A 13,733-nucleotide genomic window follows, 5' to 3' on the forward strand; every position below is an offset into this window, starting at 1 on the left:
AATGCTGCTTTACACTCGGTGCTTGCTGTGTCTCTATTTAAGCTGTTTCTATCTTCCTAATTCTGGTAATTCATAATGTGTCTAGGAATATATTCACTTCTTCTAGATTTCCATCTTATTGGGAAAAGTGGCCAAAAGATTCCCTAATGTCCTTTAAAAATTACTGGGCTCTGCTGTATCATCTCTCATTTATTAACTGAGATCTTCTCAATCTTGGTTGTCTTTTCAGAGAACCAACTGTTTGAGTCTACATGTTGTTCTTTCAGTCTCTGTCATCAATCCCTCCCCAACCTTTGTTATTTCTTGCTGCCAACTGCTTAGAGGTTTGGATTGTTCTTGTTTTTCTAAGCCTGTGAGAGGAGGCATCAGGTTATTCAGGAGGTAACTTTATTGGTTTTAACTGTAAGCAATCAGAGCTGTAAACTTTCCAGCTTCACTAGGTCCCAGAGATTCTGGGAAGCTTTGTTTTTGTCTTCATTTGTCTGGGAATTTTAAAATTTCCTCCATGATTTGTTCAATGATCCACTGTTCTGTTGGTCTTGATATCTCTTCTAATTTTATTTGTCTGGAGATCTAATTGAGCAGGTCAATCTCTTGAGAGGTATTCCCTAGTATCACTTAAAAGGAGAAAAAAACCTGATAGCTGCAACATCAAATTTTGTAAGACATAAAAACACATTTAATCAAGTAAAGTCCTCCAATGTATAATCAATGATCATGAAACTAGAAATGGTAGAATACAGATACAGAATAAATTTAAATTTTATTTATGATAAATATAGAAATAGTAAATAAAATTAAGGACTAAGAGAAATTAGAGGGAGCAAGGCTAAATAAGTGAAAGAAAAATAAGAGAACAAGATCATGGAGTTAAACAGAAAAGATCAAGAAACCAGAAAAGGAAAGAAAAACAACAACAAATCACTGGTAATAAGAAAGTTCTGGCCGGGCGGTGGTGGTGCATGCCTTTAATCCCAGCACTTGGGAGGCAGAGGCAGGTGATCTCTGTGAGTTCGTGGCCGGGCTAGACCGACATTCTCCAAAACAATACAGAAACCCTGTCTCGTAAAAACCAAAAAAAAAAAAAAAAAAAAAAAAGAAAAAGAAAAGAAAGTTCTGAATCAAATTAAATAAACAAGGAATAAAATGGATATATTAAAATGACTCCTGCTCTTCCTGTAAGCGACCTGAGGTAACCTGCGAAGATGGTTCGCTACTCTCTCGACCCGGAAAACCCTACAAAATCATGCAAGTCAAGAGGTTCAAATCTCCGGGTTCACTTTAAGAATACCCGTGAAACTGCCCAGGCCATCAAAGGTATGCACATCCGAAAAGCCACCAAATACCTGAAGGATGTCACTTTGAAGAAGCAATGCGTGCCGTTCTGGCGGTACAATGGTGGAGTGGGCAGGTGCGCCCAGGCCAAACAGTGGGGCTGGACACAGGGTCGGTGGCCAAAAAAGAGTGCTGAATTTTTGCTGCACATGCTTAAAAATGCAGAGAGTAATGCTGAGCTTAAGGGTCTAGATGTAGATTCTCTAGTCATCGAGCACATCCAGGTGAACAAAGCACCTAAGATGCGTCGACGAACTTACAGAGCTCACGGCCGGATTAACCCATACATGAGCTCTCCCTGCCACATCGAGATGATCCTCACGAAAAGGAACAGATTGTTCCAAAGCCAGAAGAGGAGGTTGCACAGAAGAAAAAGATATCCCAGAAGAAACTGAAGAAGCAGAAACTTATGGCACGGGAATAAATTGAGCATAAAATAAATGCAGATCAAAGTAAAAAAAAATAAAATGACTCCTAATTTTTAATTAACACCATAGATCATATCATCTTTCAACCATTATCAAGAGAAGCTTCTCCTTGCAGTAGATGGCAATTAACACAGAGACGCCAGACTGGCCAATGATGGTAGAGTGCTCAGTAACATATAAGCTTGTCATCAAAGCACTTTATAGAAAATACACAAAACAGATGCCAGCCATCAAATAATAATGTTACTAATACAAAACTAAAAATAATCAAGATAATCTGTTGGCCCAAAGACAGACATATATGCATCCCCAGAATAAAGTGCAGAGAATGAACCACTCACTTACATTTTTAATCAATGCTTTGAAACCAAGATGCTAATTCAATGGGACAAAGAATGTCTTTTTAATAGATAGCATTGAGAAAACTGGATAGCCACAGGTAAAAGGCGAAAGTAGACAGTTACCTAAGACCATACATAAAAAGTAACTCAAAGTGGAACGGTGCTTGGATGTAAAACATAGACCTAAAAGAAAACAGAAATATACATGTAAATCTTCATGACCGTACATTAGGGAATACTTTTTTCAGTGTGGTAACAAAAGGAAGAAAGGCATTTTGCAGGTAAATACCCTAACATAACGGTTAATGCATTAGATACCAGGCAGTCTTGTAACCACACCAGAGCCTCTCCCGAGCCTTGGGTACACACTAATGCCTATATGAGAAGACCCACAATCAAACTCCAAGGATAGCAAGTCATTAGTACCCATTAGGATGGCTGCCAAAAGGATTAAAGGTGTTGAGGATGTGAAAACTGGAACTCTGATGCTAGGAATGAAAAGTTAACGGTCACAGCATAATTCAGAAAGTCAACTTGGTATCAGGGAGAAATGCTCAGATGAAGGCACTGGAGGTTAAGAGGCAATAAAGGCAGTAATAAAGCAGAAATGGTAAAAATAGTAAATGAAAAACTTTAAAGGGTTATATCAAGACAAATAGCTGCAAAATGAATGCTTATATTACTATTGTATAAAAGAAGAAGTAAAAAAGGGCATGACTGCATATGTTGGAAAAGAAAGTTTATTGTAGATAAAGGGGGAATGTAGCCAGAAGACAGGTATCTAGGAGAAGTTCAGAGTGAATATGACCAGACTGACCCCGGTCCTGAGAGGAAAGGAGCTAGACAGAGGCCATGAGGGTAAAAGGATGGACCAGTGGTGCCCCGTAATCAAAATGTTTGGAAAGGATATCTGTGGGGAGGGCAGCCCAACAAGGCCTTGGTTGGAGAAGTTTAGGGTTGAGGGCAAGGTATGCCAGCCAGGAGGACCCTGTAACAGACAGGGACTGAAGGATGCTGGGAGAACCTGGCAGCCACGTCCACTTTGATACATTAAGAGGAGCTGGTTAGCTTGCTGCTGTTAAAGATAGACAGTGAATATAAGATTAGGAATTTACAGATTCTCTCCTGCTAAGTTTGAGCCTTAAAATTTGAGTTAAAGATTTAATTGAAGATCCTTTAGCATCCAAATAAACCATAAATGTAGTATATAGGGAGACTGGGAACTTTTCCGATCCTTTTATAGTGTACCATTTTAGAATCAGTTGTGTGTGTGCATATGTCATCCAAATACTAAAGCTTAACAAAATAAGCAAAGACAATGAAGCTAGACAAATATTACTGTGAACTGAATAAACGTTAAGAATTTACAAACCTTATTTATCAAACGCATGTTGTTATTTATCTTAATTTTAAGAAGCCTGCTGTTGAACAAAGTTAGCAAAGACATAAGTAGATAGATATACATCTTAAATCAGCTTTTGTTAACATTAAAATTTTATCATCATACAAAACTCCATACCAATCCAAAATATTGGAGACCCGTTGTTGTTTCATGATAAGCAGAGGGCTCAATAGGACTAAGATGTTTTATAATTATTGCTTTATGCTATGTGGTCCTCTTAATCAAAATGATGGTAAAGTCACATAGCATGTACTCTTAACCTTAGTGAATATGGCTGCCATGAGGGTGCTTCCATCTTGATGAGGTCATCAGCCATGATGGAGGAGAGCCATATAGTTGCTATTTAAAAATACCTATTTTCTTAAGTAAGAGTTGAATCTAAATTACAAATATAGTATATTCTAAACAAGAGCTGAATTACGTACATATATGTAGATTTTAATTATAAACTTTTGTTGTAAGTTTAAAACCAAACTTTTGTTATAATTTTTTTATTTATTTATTTTTGGTTTTTTGAGACAGGGTTTCTCTCTGTAGTATTGAAGCCTGTCCTGGAACTTGCTCTGTGGACTAGGCTGACCTCAAACTCACAGAGATCCACCTGCCTCCACCTCCTGAGTGCTGGGACTAAAGGCGTGCTCCACAACTGCCCAGCCAAATTTTTGTTATAGGTTTTTTTTAACCATAGCTAATGAACTTATAAATCCTCAAATAGAGTTTACGGCATAATCTTAAGAGATTCTGTGAGAGCATATCATAGAGAAGTCATAGAGATGAAGGATTTTTAAGAGTGGGGAGTAAACCTTAGAGATGAGAGACTTTTGGAAGTGTAGACAGAGCAAGCTTAGATTAGAGAGATGTGGGGATCATTTGCTTATGCAGTGGCAGTTATTATGATTCAGGAGAATTTGGAAATCAACGTGCCAATTTTTGGCCACTAATCTGTACTAAGACCAAGTTGTTGTAACAAAATCTGAGTCCATGGAATAAGAGAGGAAGAGTTGCAAAACAGGACAACACTGAGGTGGGCGTGAGGTAGGGGTGTGTTCCTCTAAGCTCCAAGAAGGAACTGAGAGAGGAGCTGTGGGATTGGCAGGCAGGAGCTGAGAGATACTGTAGTGGGCCTGCAGTTCCTAGGGGAAGTTGAGAGAGAGCAAGCTAGCATTAGTGGATAAAGTATCATTGTGACAAGAATTCCTATTCAACACATCCCCTAGTGAAATGGGAAACTTGTCAGAGAGAAAAATGTTCCAAATCACAGAGGAGAGGCATAGTTTATTGTTATTTACTCTTTACTCTTTTGAGGGCCTGCCACCCAGCTCCCAAATAAATACACACAAGGAGGCTTATTCTTCATTATGAATGCCCAGCCTTAGCTTTTTTCTAGCTAGTTTTTCTTAACTTAAATTGTCCCTTCTGTCTTTGTCTCTGGGGTTTTATCTTTCTCTATTTCTGTATACCTTTCTTTACTTCTTACCCTGTATCTGGCTGGGTGGCTGGCCCCTTGAGTCCTACAACTGTCACTCCTTGATCTCTTCTCTCATTTATTCTCTCTGCCTGCCAGCCCCACCCTATCCTTTCTTCTGCCTTGCTATTGGCCGTTCAGCTCTTTATTAGACCAATCAGGTGTTTTAGACAGGCAAAGTAACACAGCTTCAGAGTTAAACAAATGCAACATAAAAGAATGCAACACATCTTTGCATCATTGAGTAAATTTTTTACAGTGTAAACAAATATAACACATTTTAAAATAATATTCTACAACAGAAAGGCATCCATTGTCCTGTGAGCCCAGTGGGGGCAAAAAGGCCTTCCTAGAACACCGGTGTGATTCTTAGTAAAAGTAGACAAAACAGGGAGCTCCACAGTGGCACTTATCTGTAGCATGAATAATAAAAACACAGAGACAGATATTGGGGCTCAAGTTGAAGATCAAAGAAGCAAAACAGTCAGTTAGTAGCTCTTACCACTAACAAGACTGAAAAGAAGATCCTGTCTTCCCTGTGATAGGAAACTAAATCTCACATGAGACCCTTTGCTTCTTCCTTATATACCTCACCAGTGCTGGAACAAAATACATAAGCTCTATTTCTCTTTTAGACTGATTCACTTTCATGTAGCCCTGGGTGGCCTTGAACTCACAGAGATCCATCTGCTTCTGTCTCCTGAGTACTGGAATTAAAGGTATGTGCCACCACTGCCCAGTTTCTATGGCTAACTAGTGTGGCTAGCTTTGCATTCTGATCTCCAGTGGCTTTACTAAATCATAAACAATATATCACCACAATTCCCCTTTTTTGTCTAATAAAAAAGGAAGGTTACAACTAATATAAGAAAAACTATATACAATAAGTATATACAATATGTACAGGCAATAAGTACATCAACAATATCCATTTGCATTTGACAAATTCAGAGAAAATATTCTATTATCTATCCTATCTTAATGAGTCCAAAGTGTTGTACCTAAGTCACTTTCTATTCTAATTTGCATTATCAAATTATCTTTTAATATCTTGCAAACTTTTAAACTTTATACCTCTTTAGTTAGTTTCTTTTCTGAGTCTGGTAAACAAGGAAAATTAAAACTATCACTATCTAGTCTTCAACTCCCTCAGAGACCAGAGAAGGAAATAATTTTAACTGAGTAAGCAGGAAGTACAACCAAGGAACTTCCAAAAAATGTGAGAAATGACAAAAACATCCTGGACAGTCACCCAAGGTTCTTCTGCAAGGTTGGGACATCCATCTTTGGCCTATTAAGTCCAGCATAGCAGACTGACTTTTCTTTGAAGTAGGACTTTTGAATAACCATGCCACCTTGTCTTGCCAAGGTTTTGCAGTCACTTTCTTGTGTCCTGCTTGTCCAATTTGAACTGTATACTGTCAGCAGTTGAAGCAAGGGCACTTCTTGCCCAGTTGTTTACTTTTGCCACAAAAAGAAGTAAACTCCGTGTAGAATTTCTTCAGTGCCTATCATCTTCTCTGAAGTAGACTGGTGCTACCAGGAGAAGACATGCCTCATTGTCATAAGAAAAAAGAACCAAGTTATTAAAACATCTTATATGCTATATTCTGTAGAACTCTGAAGTGTTTGAACACAAACTGTCTATCTAAAGAATATCTCTGTTTGACCTTGAAAACATATCCCTGACTATGAGTTCGATTATAATAGGTCTAATTACTACCCTGCATTTTCTTATAATCCTATATAATTGGTAATAATAACTTTAAAGGAATAGAAATTTGCATTACATTGTTAAATGAACTGTATAGGTACAATACCTTGAAGAGGATTAGAAACATTATGTACAGTATGTTTTAACAAAATTAATCTCAAATTTGTATCAATATACAAAATTTATATACATAAAAAAGTTCAATCCAATGTAAAATATTTAAAACTAGTAGTTTCTTTTTAGAAGTGGATTCAATAATCTACCTTTTAATCTTATACTCCCTTTTTTTTCAGAGTAGATTCAATAATCTACCCTTTTATCCTATCGTATCTGTATCCCCCCTCTTTTCTTTTCAAAACAAGAATCTTGAATCTAATCTCCTGTGTTTAGGCTATTTTCCTGACCATTACTAATAATAACCAATCCCATGAAACAATGACAAACATCCATAACCTATTGAATTACCGAAAAACCTCCCACTACATTAAGAATATTAGTGTTATGGAAGGCCTCACCTTCCCTGGGGAGCAGAAAGGGGATAGGATAGGGAGTTAGTGGGAGAGGTAGGGGAGGAGGGAAAGGGAACTTGGATTGACATGTAAAACAAACTTGTTTCTAATTTAAATTTTAAAATGCAAAAAAAATATTGGTGTTGTGTTCTTAAAGTTACTTTCTGCTGTCTGGGGATTATAGCATCTTTAGGGGATCCTGAAAAGAAAATTTTGGGTTAATTGTCAAGTATTGTTTGCTATCCAATATCTGTGTAATGGGAAAGTGCAGGGCTTGTCTCACATCCTGGCTAGAGTCATCTGTGAGGCTGGATCATCAAATTGTACTGAGCAGTGTCTGTGAAGTTGGACCATCTCAGCAAGTCACCTTGAAATTGTTATGAGCAGTTTGTAGTTCAAAGCTGATTTTTAGTTGGTATTGTTCAGCTTAGTGTGTTATATGCTGGTGGAATCGTCATTATGGGGTTCCATCATCTTTTTGGTGACTTTAGAGATTGCATTAGATTAGATTATTTCTTTTCTTGGTAATTTTTTCTGAGTAGTTCTCCTTTTTTCTTTGGATGTTTACTTATCCAAAGATCGTAAATGTTTCAAGATGGATGTTTTTATTTTCCTGAAAAGACAAAAACAAAACTCTTCCCCAACTCTTACTTTGGAGAGGCTCCTAACCTAATCTTTATCAAATTTGATTTATGGTTTTTCCTGAAGTTTTTGTTTTATCTCCTAAAGGTGTTTTATTATCTAGAGCAGTATTATTTTTTTTAACAATAGGCATTAGGTTTTTTAACTGCTCTGGGAAGGAGTTTCCACAGTGACAGGAAATGACTGAGCCAGATTTGGCATAAGGGCCTGCGAGAGTTTCCTGACAGCAAAGTATTTCCTTGAATGTCTCTTATTGATCTACATTCATTTGTCCAATGCCTGCCTTTGCCACACCTTCGGCATAATCTGGGAGGGGCATTCTACTTGCATATGTTTATAAACAGCAGTTTCTAGGAATGCCCTGTTTGCAATCCCTTTGAAGGTGACCTTGACATTTCAATTTTTCTTCAGACCTCTTGAAATCACCTCTCCTATCCATGTGTCATCATCATAGTCATAAGATTCAATATTAACTGTATCTCAGATCCATTCTTCCAAAGGTGCTGACCTTGCGTTTAAAGGCCTAGTTATCCTTTTGCATTGACAATTTGCATTTTCAAAAGCCAGAGTTTTAACTATTATTTTTCTAACTTCTGAATCTGATATTGTTCTCTTTACTGCTGATGATGGTCTTTGTAAGATATCTGTGAAGGTTTCCTTTGGGCCCTGTATAACTTTAGTAAATGACTCAATTTTCTTTCCTACTTCTCTAATTCAGTCCCAAGCATTCGAAGCTGCTGCCTGGCATAAAGCCAAGGTGTGGTCATCATATAGAGATTGCCTTTCTATAGTAACATAACCTCCTTCTCTGAGAATTTGATCTTGGGAGATTTCCCTCTAGCTTTACACCATTGTTAATAGTCTTAGCCTCTTCTTTAAACCAGGTACCCATTGTACTTGTGGCCCAGGCTCTAAGACAGCATTAACCAAGTCTACCCAGTCTTTAGGGATAATTCTATTACAAACTTACCATGAGTTTAATGTCTCTTTCACAAACAGTGAATGTGTGCCATATGAAACTACCATTTCCTTGAATTCCTTTAAATCTAACATTGGCACAGGGGTCCAATTAGCTCTTACAGAGCCTCTATCATTTGGTAATTCCTGTAAGGTTATTGGATATATTACCATGGGTTGTCTGAAAAGTTAGGCTGTTCGTCTCTAACCTTATAATTAAGTGTTGAAATTGGTTCTCCATTAAATTCCTGTCTGGATTTGAATATCTTTATGATCTGCTTTAATAAGTTTTTCTAAGGCCTGTGTCTAGGCACTCATAGCAACCAACTTTTTTAGAGATAAACCAAGAATTATCAAACCGACAACAAAGATTATCAACATGACAATTAATAGTATGGTAATCCTGGTCAAGTTTATTATTCCTTTATTTAATTGTTCCATTTTTAAATCAGGCATTTCATAATCATAGAGACCTAACTCTCTTCATTGTAATAGTGTCTCCCATCTTTTAATGTGGGAAAACCTCTTAACTAATTCCTCCCTTTAAGAATTCCCAATTGTCAATCCTGAAATTTGCAGGCAAATGGATGGCACTAGAAGAAACCATCCTGAGTGAGGTAACCCAGTCACAAAAAGAAAAACATGGCATGTACTCTCTCATATATGGATTTTAGACATAGATCTGGGGAGTGCCAGCCTACAATCCCATGGCCAGAGTGTCTGGGAAACAGAACCTTCATTCAATGGCTGATGGAAGCAGAGGCAGACTCCCACAGCTAAACACTGTGCTGAACTCAAGGAATCCAGTGACAGAGAGGGAGGTCTGATGAGCAAAGGGATTAAGACTGGGCTGGTTTAACCCTCAGAAACAGCTGACCTGACAAGGGTTAGCTCTTGAATCCCAGACTGAAGCCTGGGAATCCAGCATGGGACTGATCAAGACCCCCTGAATGTGGGTGTCAATGAGGAGGCCTAGGTAATCCATTGAGCCTTGGGTAATAGATCAGTATTTATCCCTGGTATACAAATGGACTTTGGGCTCCCATCCAACAATGAGAGATGCACTCTCACCCTGGACTCTCGGGGGAGGGTCTAGGCCCTGGCCTGGATGAAATGACAGACTATGGACACCCTCATGGAGGGCCTCACCCTCCCTGGGGAAATGAGGGGATATTCGAGGGGTTGGTGGGAGAGTGTGGGAGGAGGGGAGGGAAAGGGAGAGGGACCTGGAATTGACATGTGAAGCAACCTTGTTTCTAATTTAAATTTAAATTAAAAAAAAAAGAATTCCCAATTGTCACACCAAATCTGCTGGCAATGACAATTCAGATGACAGTGAGTGAGAAGCTGACTGCTGCTGTGTAGAACAGTAGAAGCCCAAGCAGGTTTCAAGGTAGATACCTAGTTTGGCAGGAAAGGAGTCCAGGGATCCAGGGAAAGACCACAACCCACTGAGAGAAAAGAAGCCAAAGAGCAGCAGCCTGAATGGGGGAGGTGTGAAAGCAGCTATCTGCTGCAGCATTTCCAACCCAAAGGCCTGCAGAGTTTGTTGCAGGAGAGGCTGCAACAGAAAAATCCCAGGCCAGCTCAGAGGGCTTGAGAAAAAGAAAGGAAAACCTAGCTAGCTGGGCAGAGACCCCAGAGGGAGCACTGTGTGTAGCTCAGGCCTGGGCTTCAAAGCCACAGGCAAGTGGTTTTTTTCATTAATTCATACCTTTCCATTGATGCCAATTTGTAGCATGAATAATAAAAACACAGAGACAGATACTAGGGTTCAAGCTGAATCTCAGAAAATCAAAGCAGCCCAACCAGTTGCTCTTACCTCTACCAAGGCTGAAATGGAGATGCTGTCTTCCCTGTGACTGAAAACTGAATCTCACATGATACTCTTTGCTTCTTCCTTATACACCTCTCCAGTGCTGGGACAAAATGCATGAGCTCTATTTCTCTTTTAGACTGATTCACTTTCATGTAGCCCTGGGTGGCCTTGAACTCACAGAGATCCATCTGCTTCTGTCTCCTGAGTACTGGAATTAAAGGTATGTGCCACCACTGCCCAGCTTCTATGGCTAACTGGTGTGACTAGCTTTGCATTCTGATCTCCAGTGGCTTTACTAAATCATAAACAATATATCACCACACTTATACAGTAGAAAATGAGAGAGGAGACAGCAGGAGAAAAGGGAGATATCCACATGGGTGTAGTAGGCCAGAGTCACAGCAGGCTTCAGGAGCAGGAGAAACATGTAGGGCATAGCAGGTCAGAGACACACTTAGACAAGAGACAAATGGTTAGAAAACAGGTAGAGGGAGGCAGAAGCTGAAGAATTGGACTCTAGAATTTGGAACCAAATTTTGTGGGTAGCAGAAGCCAACGGAAACCAATGATCCATATGTACCTCTTAAGAGTCAAATCAGTAGCTTGCTTTGGAGAGGCCAAGTCCCTTGGAAGGGAACTCATTTATACCACTCCTGGATTTCATTGCCAGATGAATGAAAAAAAAAAAGAAATAAAAAAATAAAGACATGACTGTGTATAATGGAGGAGAAAGTTTATTGTAGATAAAAGGGAAAGTATAGCCAGAGGCAGAGACATCTGGGAGAGTCCAGAGTGAACATGACCAGACTGACCAGGGCCATGGGAGGAGACAGTAAAGGGGAGAGAGGACAGAGGAGGGAGAAAGAATGGGGGAGATGGGAGGGGGAGTGAGGAGAAGAGAACCAAGAGTCCATGCAGGTAAAGGGTAGACCACAGGACCAAGTAACCAAAATGGTTGGATTATATCAGGAAGGGCAGCTTCGGGAGTGAAGTCTAACCAAATACCTGGGCTGGAGAAGTTTAGGGTAGGGAATGACATATACCCACCAAAAGGACCCTGTAATGGGTAGGGACTGAGAGATGCTGGGAGAACCTGGGCAGCCAGGTCTGTTTTGATATGTTAAGTAGGTACCTCAGCCATTCATCTGGGGTTTGAGATCTAACAAGTATGTAGAGGTGACATTAAAATTCCAAACTAGGGACTATGCTCATACAAGTATGTAATAAATCTGAAATCCTACCTGAATTCATCACTTTCACAGAAATCAACCCAAAATGTCTTTTAAATTGAAAAATAGTCTTCTCTCACAATACATAGCAATCACAATTTCCCCTCCCTCCACTACTTTTAGCTCCCACCCCAACCTCCCCTCTTCCAGATACTCTCCCCTGTGTCCTCTTCAGAAAAGAGCACGTCTCAAAGAGATGACAGATAAAACAAGATACAATAAGACAAGATGAAAGCCTTCATATTGAGGCTGAACAAGGCAATCCAATTGGAGAAAAAGTCTCAAGAACAGGCAAAAGAAGCAGAGACTGTTAGGAGTCTCACAAGAACACCAAGTTAACAGCCATAACATATATGCAGAGGATGTAATGGAGACCCATGTAAGCCCTGTGCTTGCCATTTTAGTCTCTGTGAACCAATGTAAGCCCACGTGAGCCCTGCTTAGTTAATTTGGAGGGGCATGTTCTCCAAGTGGCCCCCATCCTCTCTAACTCCACCTCTTCCACAGGGTTCACTAATCTCTGAGGAGAGGGACCTGATGGGAATCTCCAATTTAGACTCTCTCTTTTCATAATGTGTGGCTCTGGGTCTCTGCACCTGCTCCCATTTGCTGTTAGAGGAAGCCTCTCTGATGATGACTGGACAAGGCACCAATCCTAGGTCTCTGGGCTATATCCAGTCTCTGGCTTCTGGCCATCCAGGCAGTATAGGAAATGGGCTCCTGGTATGGGACTCAAGTTAAACTAAACATTGGTTGGCCACTCCCACAAGTTCTGCGCTACAAAATATTTTCAATATATATTATTTTATTCAGATAGAATCACATCCAACAATCAGGTCAAGTCAGATGTGGTCGCAGATGTGAACCCACTGTTCAGGAGGCTGAGATGTGAGGACCACCAAGTTCCAGGCCAGGTTGAACTACATAGCAAGAACTCATCTCAAAGACAAAATAAAATAATGTTATCTGGTTTAAACACTGCCAAGCTGGGTGACTGGTGAGTTCATTTTCAAGAGCCACTGATACTCTTGATTCAGGACCAGGTGACAGAAAGGGACACAACAGTTTGCCTTGACTTCCTAGAACACATTCTTATTAAATACAAAACAAACTATGAAAAAGCAGCTGGAATAAGGAGAGCTCCTGTACCATCCAGTCACCATAGCAAGCACCCCCATTGTTTGTTTAAATGAAGTAAAGCTCACCCACGTTGAATCATCCAATAAACTCCACATGCTTCGTGTGTTCTCATCCTGAAACTAGAAATGCTTTTTTTGTTGTTTTGTTTTGTTTTGTTTTTTGCCTATTACTTTGGTTCAAGAACTGGTGCTATGGCTTTAGGTGATCCAAATATTCATGAATGTTAGCCAGAATCTCAAGTGTTTCTTTAAAGAAGTAACAGTTCTTATATATGCCATTATTTAGCAGATTCCCCATGCCCACTCCCTCCCAGTGAATGTACTAATTTTAAAGACAGTGAATGCAGCAGGACAAGGACTTCAGGGAAGAAGCCCAGGTCTGCAGCCCACCACACATCTACCCACAACTCACCTTGCCAAGTGTCTCTCCACCGCATCTTCACTCATTTTAAACAAAGGATATTCTTCAACACAATCACTGCTCCCTTTTCTTCCACAATAGTGTTGCTTGCATTATTTCCTTCCTGAGAAACACTACCTTTGTTAACAGCCCTGGGAGTCTGTTCTCAGGTTAAGTCTCTTTCTAGGCCCAAGAGAGCTCAATTCCCACAGCCCTTCCTAACACTGCTGTCCTTCATAGAAGGTAATAACATATTCTTGTCACAGCACTGAAAGCAAACACCAAAGACTTAAGGCTAACTGAATTGTCTCTTATCTTGTACAACTCAAAATTGCCTGGATGAAACCAGTAAA

General features: G+C 39.7%; 1 pseudogene; it reads left to right on the forward strand.

Annotated features, from left to right (window-relative positions):
- Window positions 1-1,164: 1,164 nt before the first annotated feature.
- LOC121138788 lies at window positions 1,165-1,783 on the forward strand (annotated as a pseudogene).
- Window positions 1,784-13,733: the final 11,950 nt, after the last annotated feature.

Source organism: Mesocricetus auratus, unplaced genomic scaffold (assembly GCF_017639785.1).
Source record: "Mesocricetus auratus isolate SY011 unplaced genomic scaffold, BCM_Maur_2.0 Super-Scaffold_6730, whole genome shotgun sequence".
Classification (NCBI taxonomy): Eukaryota; Metazoa; Chordata; class Mammalia; order Rodentia; family Cricetidae; genus Mesocricetus; species Mesocricetus auratus.